The sequence below is a fragment of the Ptiloglossa arizonensis genome, chromosome 1 (genome assembly GCF_051014685.1).
Source record: "Ptiloglossa arizonensis isolate GNS036 chromosome 1, iyPtiAriz1_principal, whole genome shotgun sequence".
Lineage (NCBI taxonomy): Eukaryota > Metazoa > Arthropoda > Insecta > Hymenoptera > Colletidae > Ptiloglossa > Ptiloglossa arizonensis.
Genome location: NC_135048.1, coordinates 25,986,605 through 25,994,264, shown reverse-complemented (window position 1 = coordinate 25,994,264; position 7,660 = coordinate 25,986,605). Strand labels below are relative to the sequence as shown.

The 7,660-nt window shown below is 42.7% G+C and overlaps 1 protein-coding gene and 1 non-coding gene across 2 annotated transcripts in view; one reads left to right on the top strand and one right to left on the bottom strand.

Annotated features, from left to right (window-relative positions):
• The first annotated feature begins 2,320 nt into the window (after positions 1 to 2,320).
• Positions 2,321 to 7,660, top strand: part of LOC143149974 (knirps-related protein) — a 30,973-nt gene continuing 25,633 nt past the window's right edge. Inside the window, exon 1 of the mRNA XM_076317907.1 lies at positions 2,321 to 2,333. The gene's annotated coding sequence lies outside the window, so the exon portion shown is untranslated. The remainder of the gene's footprint in view (positions 2,334 to 7,660) is intronic.
• Trnap-cgg (transfer RNA proline (anticodon CGG)) lies at positions 2,372 to 2,443 on the bottom strand. The gene has a single exon. It is a non-coding gene; the product is annotated as a tRNA-Pro (tRNA).

Genomic DNA, 7,660 nt, shown 5'->3' with positions numbered 1-7,660 from the left:
GTAACACAGTTACATAACCTATATTTCTTTCACGAGTCTCTGAGTGTGTGCTTGGAGGAGATCGCGAATCGTCAAGTGTTTACAAAAGTGAACGACAGAGGGGGCTAGAGCTTTGTTCCACCCACAGCCTACCAGAAATCCACGGATTTGGGTGCTGATCGGTCATATTGCATAGGCGTAGAATCTCTGGATTCGTGGAAAATATACAAAGTCGTGTATACGGAGATTTTACTGCGTAACTAAGAAGGAAGTATTATAAAATACGTTGCAAAGTATTAAATACAAGGAAGTATTAAAAGTATCCTTAGCAATTGTGTGAACGAAAATATTGTACACTCTGAAGAATGTTAAAAAGCGATGAAAATTTTGAAAGTTTAAATTCATCCAGATCCGCGAGAAGTGTACCAAAAAATTTGTGTAGAGGAATCTTATTGCATAAAAAGTTTCAAAATCAGAAGTGTCTTTAACAAAAATCTAGACAAAAATATTCTACACTCTGGAAAGTACGTTAAGGAACGCAACTTTGTTGTTCCACTGGTAAATAATATTCCGCGTCCGCGTGTCTACGCCAATGCGTTCCATTGGTCGCTATTAAAACTATCCTTAGTAATTGTGTGAACGAAAATATTGTATACTCTGAAGAATGTTAAAAAACAAGAACTACCAAAAAATTTGTGTACAGGAATCTTATTGCATAAAAAGTTGCAAAATCAGAAGTATCTTTAACAAAAATCTAGACAAAAATATTCCACACTCTGGAAAGTACGTTAAGGAACGCAACTTTGTTGTGCCACTGGTAAATAATATTCCGCGTCTCTACGCCAATGCATTTTATTGGTCGCTTGTTATTGTCGTCTCACTCTGTTTCGATCGCTCTGTTTTGCAACTTTGTCACGCGATAGACTTTTTGCTTACGGTCGCGTTGGCCAATAACGAAAATCCGCGCAATTCGAGACGGAACGATCGATTCGTTGAGAATATACGATCTCTGCACGGTGCGCGAGTCTTTCAGCTTCGAGAACCGTTCTGAAATACCCGAGGGTATTTAAATTTTGATACGACCCCGTAACAATCACCCTCGATCACTGTTACAATTGACGTTTCTTCGAACGTAATCGTAGCGACGACGAAGCGTGTGCAAATTTTTTTAAACGAAGCATTCGCCAGATCGGGGAAGACGGTAGGCAATTATAGACGTCGTTGCACGAATTGGAATAGACGTGAGCGGGTTTCGATGAAGTTTAGAGACATCGTAGCAGACGGTGAATCACGGATTTGTTCAAATGGGACTAATGTATTCGCTCGTACGGATTATACGGGGTGACTGGCAGCTTTCTGTTTACAAACGTTGCCAGCTTCGTCTGGGGCTATAAATAAGACGAACATGTCATATAAATGTGTGCACTTCGCGAAACACTCGGTTAGAAACTGATAACAAATCCGTGCAGTGCATCGTGCAACTCGATACTGGCCCGGCTCAACGATTCGCGATCGAACTTGTCGAGGCTCGAAATTCCTAGCAAATTTGATATTAAATTTTGCAAAAAACGATATCGATTCTTTGGATCGCTACCGGCTCGACGTAGACCATTCGCGCGGTTCCAACTTGCGGAATAAATTTACAAACCGTGTTAAAAGTGTATCCGACGAAACTGGAAATTAATTTCTCGAGAATATATTCTACGTTTATTATCATATATATGACACTTTTGATATTGAATAACGAATAGTAATCGACTAACAAAATAATGTTTGTTTCCGTATTACGACACTGATCGAGAGACACCGATAGTAATTAAAAAAAAAAAAAAAAAAACTCAAACGGAAGAAATTTGTACCTTCGAAACGCGAGACAAAATTCGATAATTCGTTGATAAAAAAAAAAAGATTGTTGGTTGTCGGATCATCGCACGAGTCTGACCCACCGAAAGGAAACGTTGTTCATCAATTATCCCCGGCGACAGCAACATCGACCGACACGCGTTCGCGGTACACATCGTTGCTCGTGCTCCATTATCAAACGCGACGATGAAAAAGAAAAAAGAAAAGAGAGTGAAAAGACGGCCGCCGACGAGAGTGTAATTATCATAACGGCGGTAGAAAAAAAAAAGTTACCGGTGAAAAGGCGCGAGCATCGTCTCGTACGGTTAGAGGGGGGAGGTGGGGGAAAAAAAAGAAGGAGAACGGTAACCGTTAGAGGAGACGAACACGGAACGAAACGTCTCGAATAATATTCGAGAGACGACGAGTCTTCTCGTCGTTGGTATTACCGCACGCTTACAACTTACCCAGCCACACAAGACCGAGTTTAGAATCTCCAGCGACGTGAAAGTGTACGGGTTCGTAAAAAGTAAAAGTAAAGAAATTCCGCGGGCTCGTCCGGGATTTGAACCCGGGACCTCTCGCACCCGAAGCGAGAATCATACCCCTAGACCAACGAGCCGAGTTGATGTCTGTTCCGTTAATACAACAGAAATCGCGTTCGCGATTAATTCTTATCGTCGTGTCGATTGATTCACGGTATGTTCTCTCTCTCTTTTTCTTTTTCTCGGATATTGTCCGTGAACGCGTGCAAAACGGACCCGTTCGTGAACAAATTCCACTAACCTGGAAAAAGAAACAGTCCGGACAATCTCGACCGTAGGAGCGATTTCTGGCGGGAAAACGCGGTCGCGGGGCGCGCGTCGCGCGCAAAAACTTCCCCCCACCGCGACACGCATTCCAACGACTCGTTTCCCTAATTGATCGGCTCCGAACGTAGCCGGCGTCTCGGTTTTTTGCCACGCCATTGAGAATTCCGCGGTACCCTGGGAAGAAACTCGATCAGCATCGGCGAAAGAAAAAGCGTTAATTAGCTCGTTTGAATGGGGGCCTCGGTGGCCAGTTTCTCGGAGTTGGTGCACGTGGCGCCACCTGTGGTACAAACGTTGCATTCGTGATTAGCGTCGCCCGTGCGCGCGTGTCGTACCGTGTCCATGCTCGCGCATCCTCGACCACGGCCGAACGAGAAGACGGGTCCACCTTCGCGTTGTTGTTCAACGTTGCTTACCCACGACTTCGAAATGATTCGAACTCGTTTCTCGGACGCGAACCATCCGAGAGATCACGATCAAATGACGGTTCGAACTGCTACGCGTTGTCACCTGTTCCGCGGTTAACCTATGTCCGTCGAATCGGGTTTCGACTCGGGTTCCCCCACTCCTTGCCGGAAGTGGGTATCGCTCCCCGCCGGTGGCGGTGGGGCGCGCACGCGGAAACGAGGAAAGCGGGGGCTCGAATTTTTCGCGGAGATCGGAGCCACGTTCGCGATAATGGCGCGCGGGGACCATTGTTATTCAAGGTAAAACGCCGCGCGGTACGCTTACAGGGAGAGAATACGCTTTCTTCTTACCGGCTGGACGGAATTAACGGAAGCGGTAGAAAATCCGTGTATTTCCACGGTTTCCACCCGTAATTTCCGCGAGTGAGAATCCGTTTTAGGTTTCCCTTTCGCGGTGCGATTGATTGTTACTCGGTGGACGGACGTCCTACACGGACGACACAAAAAATAATGTCCGCTCGGTTTATTGTTGCATCAAACCGTAGGCTGGTTTCTTTTTTTTTTTTTTTCTTCTTCTTTTTTTTTCTTTTTTTTTTTAGAGTCTCGAGGAGGCCAATAGACGGCACTTTGCGCTCATAAAGATTAGCAAAATGGGTCGTCGTAAAAATGCGAGCGGAGCGGAGCGGCGACGAAAATCGTAGGAATTTTTGAGACAGTTTTTATAACGGTGCGTTTTTACGGCGTGCCGCTGCCGGGCGGTGCGCGTACTTTTTAATTAGAGCTAAGCTCGATCGTAAAAGACCGAGGGGCCGATTAAGCGATTCGATGACCACCATCATCGCTTTACGACATTCTCGTCCTTTTTCGCACAAAACACAATAACGGCCCGCTATTGTTCCGCGTTGACCCTGGCCGTCCGCGCAGCCACGTCGGGCCCCGGGGACGACTCCGGGGGCCCGTACCGCGGATCTCTATTCAACGGTAGAGCAACGCGTTTTCCTCGAAATCGGCCCAATGTTTCTCGAAATGAAAACGGAACACCGATCGGGATTACCACCGCCGTAACGAGACTCACAAAAGGGAGCGCTCTCGTACCTACCGCGGCCATACTCGATTAAACTTTCATCTACTCGTAAAAAGCGGTTTTACGAGCGTTTTGCAAACGGTTTCGAAGTTCGCTGGGAACATTAATCTCCGCGAGGCCCCGCGATGCGTTCGAATTGACCTCCCCTGGGAATTAATGCACCGCTGGTGAATAATAAGAGTGTACGCGCTTTGGTTAAGTATCTTCCCGTATGGAAACAATGTATCGGTGTGTACGGGGTGTTTGGAAAGTTTTGGTGCCGAGTTTGCTCGCGTTTGACACGAAATGTAGAAGAAATCGTAGACATAATTTCTAAATGCAATGTATGGAATGTATGTACTTTGAATGAATATTATGTATATGAAAACAATGTATACGGGGTGTTTGGAAAGTTTTTGTACCGAGTTTGCCCGCGTTTGACACGAAATGTAGAAACAATCGTTGATATTATTTCTAAACGCAGTGTATGGAATGTATGTACTTTGAATGAATATTATGTGTATGGAAACAATGTATCGGTGTATACCGGGTGTTTGGGAAGTTTTGGTACCGAGTTTGCTCGCGTTTGACACGAAATGTAGAAACAATCGTTGATATTATTTCTAAACGCAGTGTATGGAATGTATGTACTTTGAATGAATATTATGTGTATGGAAACAATGTATATGGGGTGTTTGGAAAGTTTTGGTACCGAGTTTGCTCGCGTTTGACACGAAATGTAGAATAAATGGTAGATATAATTTCTAAATACAGTGTATGAAATGTATGTACTTTGAATGAATATTATGTGTATGGAAATACTCTATAGATGTATATAGAGTACTTCGAAATTTTTAGTAAAGATTGAACTCGTAAATGTAGCCCCCATGTGCAATAATTGTTTTCGAGTTGTAAAATAGAAATTCATTTTTTTCGTGCCTGTGTTCACCTATGTAACCGAGCACATAAAACTCGAAATGTCCCTTTAACGAGGTACAGGGACACAATGTGAAAATGACCCGGCTTTTGAAAAGAATTTTCCCTTTTGGTTGTCGTAAATTTGCGTACATCTTGTACAGAAGTGTGTTGTACAATTAGAATATATGACGTATCGGTTGAAATGTTACGAGTTATTTTCTTCACAGTTCCCAGCCCACGAGTATCAAAGTTAACCTCAAAATATATCAATCCACGATCGATCGGTTGTATTTTATCTTTCCTCGTTGAAACTACCATGTCACAGCTTATCGTAGATACTACACTCAACTTTGACTAATATCCTTGTAATTTTATTCACTTCGACGAACTCTATTATTTAATTCGTACTCGAAGATCATCCAGCTAACGTATACGCGTGTAATTTAATTCACGACACTTGCATATATATACGATTGCAGAGCTTGAGAAAGTCGAGTCGAGTGATTTAATTTTAAACACGAACAACTCGCAGTACACATTTACCGTGGCGATGCACGTCGCAAAAGTGTGCCTCTGGTACCGTTCTAATTATCGTTTCAATCATCGCGTTTGGTTAATTGCACTTTAGCCTCAGGTCACACAACGACGAGCCACGCTCGTTACATTATTGCTAATTGTCATCGAGGCGAACGTGTCTACCGTATTTACCAATAATACAGCTGAAAATTCAACCTTATCGGAAATATAATATTTTTCCTCCTCGGAGTGGGGGGAAACGTGGGTACCATTTCGTGGAGCTAAAATAGAATAAATGAAAGGCGGCGTGGAATGCGCGAACATGCTTCCATATATCACTAACACAATCCCCAAAGCTCTTATCGATCATTAAGATCTCTATGATCTACGAGCAGCCGTGGTTGGATCTTCAAGGACACGTAGCGAGAATTGTGTTACACCGTAGAAGTAGGTACAGGGTATTTCTTTAAACTAATTTTAGCACTGACCTGTGCCGTGAGTAATACAATATCGGTACACGGTAACGTATTTAATTGTAAACATTCGACACCACGTGCCGTACGAAAACGCAAGGTCGATTCGCTATTAAATACGGATTTTCTCCTAGAAAAAGAAGAAAAAAAAAAAAAAAAAAAAAGGAATATGTTTCTCCCGATTCGTCTTGCACGAAGACGCATCGTTTCTTCCACGAAACGAACGCAGAAGTTCCGTGTAATTTTATTCATAAAACCAACGTTCTATCAATGTCTACCTTTCTTCTCGATTATACTCCACGGTTACAAGATCCTCGTTCTCGTGTCACTTCTATCTAATTCCTCCATCTAGCAACGATTCTCGAGATTTTCAAACACTTCTTTTAGCGACCCCGTAAGTGTTAGGAAAGTTCCTGTTCGGTGCAGCTATCTGTTAAAACCCATCGAAGCCTTGAAAAGCTACGATCAAGTGTCGATGATTCATTAGCAGATAGCCGTACCGCGAAGGAACCTTTCTAATACTCCGTGTAATTTGTTACAGAACACGTCTCAATTAAACAAGACGAGTACACGGTCGTAAACCCCACTCCTGGCTTTGTTTACACGATCAGAGATTAAAAAATGTTCTCGCGGCCCGGGCTCGGTCTCGCATCGATTCACGAATTGCACACCAGGTGACGATCTTGCGATCGAGCGAGTGCAATTCGATAAATAAATCACGATACAAGACCAGTGATCGAACGAGCACGAAAGTGGAAAATTTCGTTTCGAATGTAAGAACGTTTCGAACGTGAGGATACTTCTCCTTTGAACGAACGTCGCGGCAGTTTTACAAAAAAAGAAATTGTACCATTCGAAACTGTTTGAACGAAGATCGTTCTCGTGGAACGGGTATTTTAGAAATCGGGTGACGTAATACGCGACCGAATATCGAGTACTCTAAAAGCGTACGAATCGAGAATCTTCTCGCAAACTAGTATCTTTTGTAAATTTTATTCTAAAACTCCTATTTGTGTGTTCTCGTCGGAACTTTCTTCACGAAAAGTTCCCTATTTAAACTACAATATTCGAACGTGGCCCATAACCTCTAAATTTACTAATCACTGGAAACGATTATTTTTAGAAATAAATTTACCACAAATTCCACAGTATATTTTTCGAAAACTTTTTCTATTCTGTACTATTAATATAGTTAATTTTTCTCTATCTCATCCAACGATTTTCCCGAAATATGCGCGAGATATACCGGTAATCGGTAATCGGTGACCTTAACCTAACCTTTCCATGTTTAAAGACCTCTTCGACATTCGTTCGTATTCTAACGCAAAAAATAAAAATATTGGATAATCCGTCGGTGCGCTTGTTATTTTACAGCATCGTTAACGACGTTATTGTTTAAAGATTGCCACGCAATAAAATTTATTTCTCGCAACTGTATTCGAGCGTCGGTCATCGATGACCATCGCGGTATTCGAAAAGAATTCCGATTGTTCGAAACCTAACCTTTCCGTATTTAAAGACGTCATCGAGAATTCGTTTACATTTTAACGCGAAAAATAGAAACATTGCATAATTCGTGGAAAAATAGGAACATTGGATAATTCGTGGAAAAATAGAAACATTGGATAATTCGTGGAAAAATAGAAACAT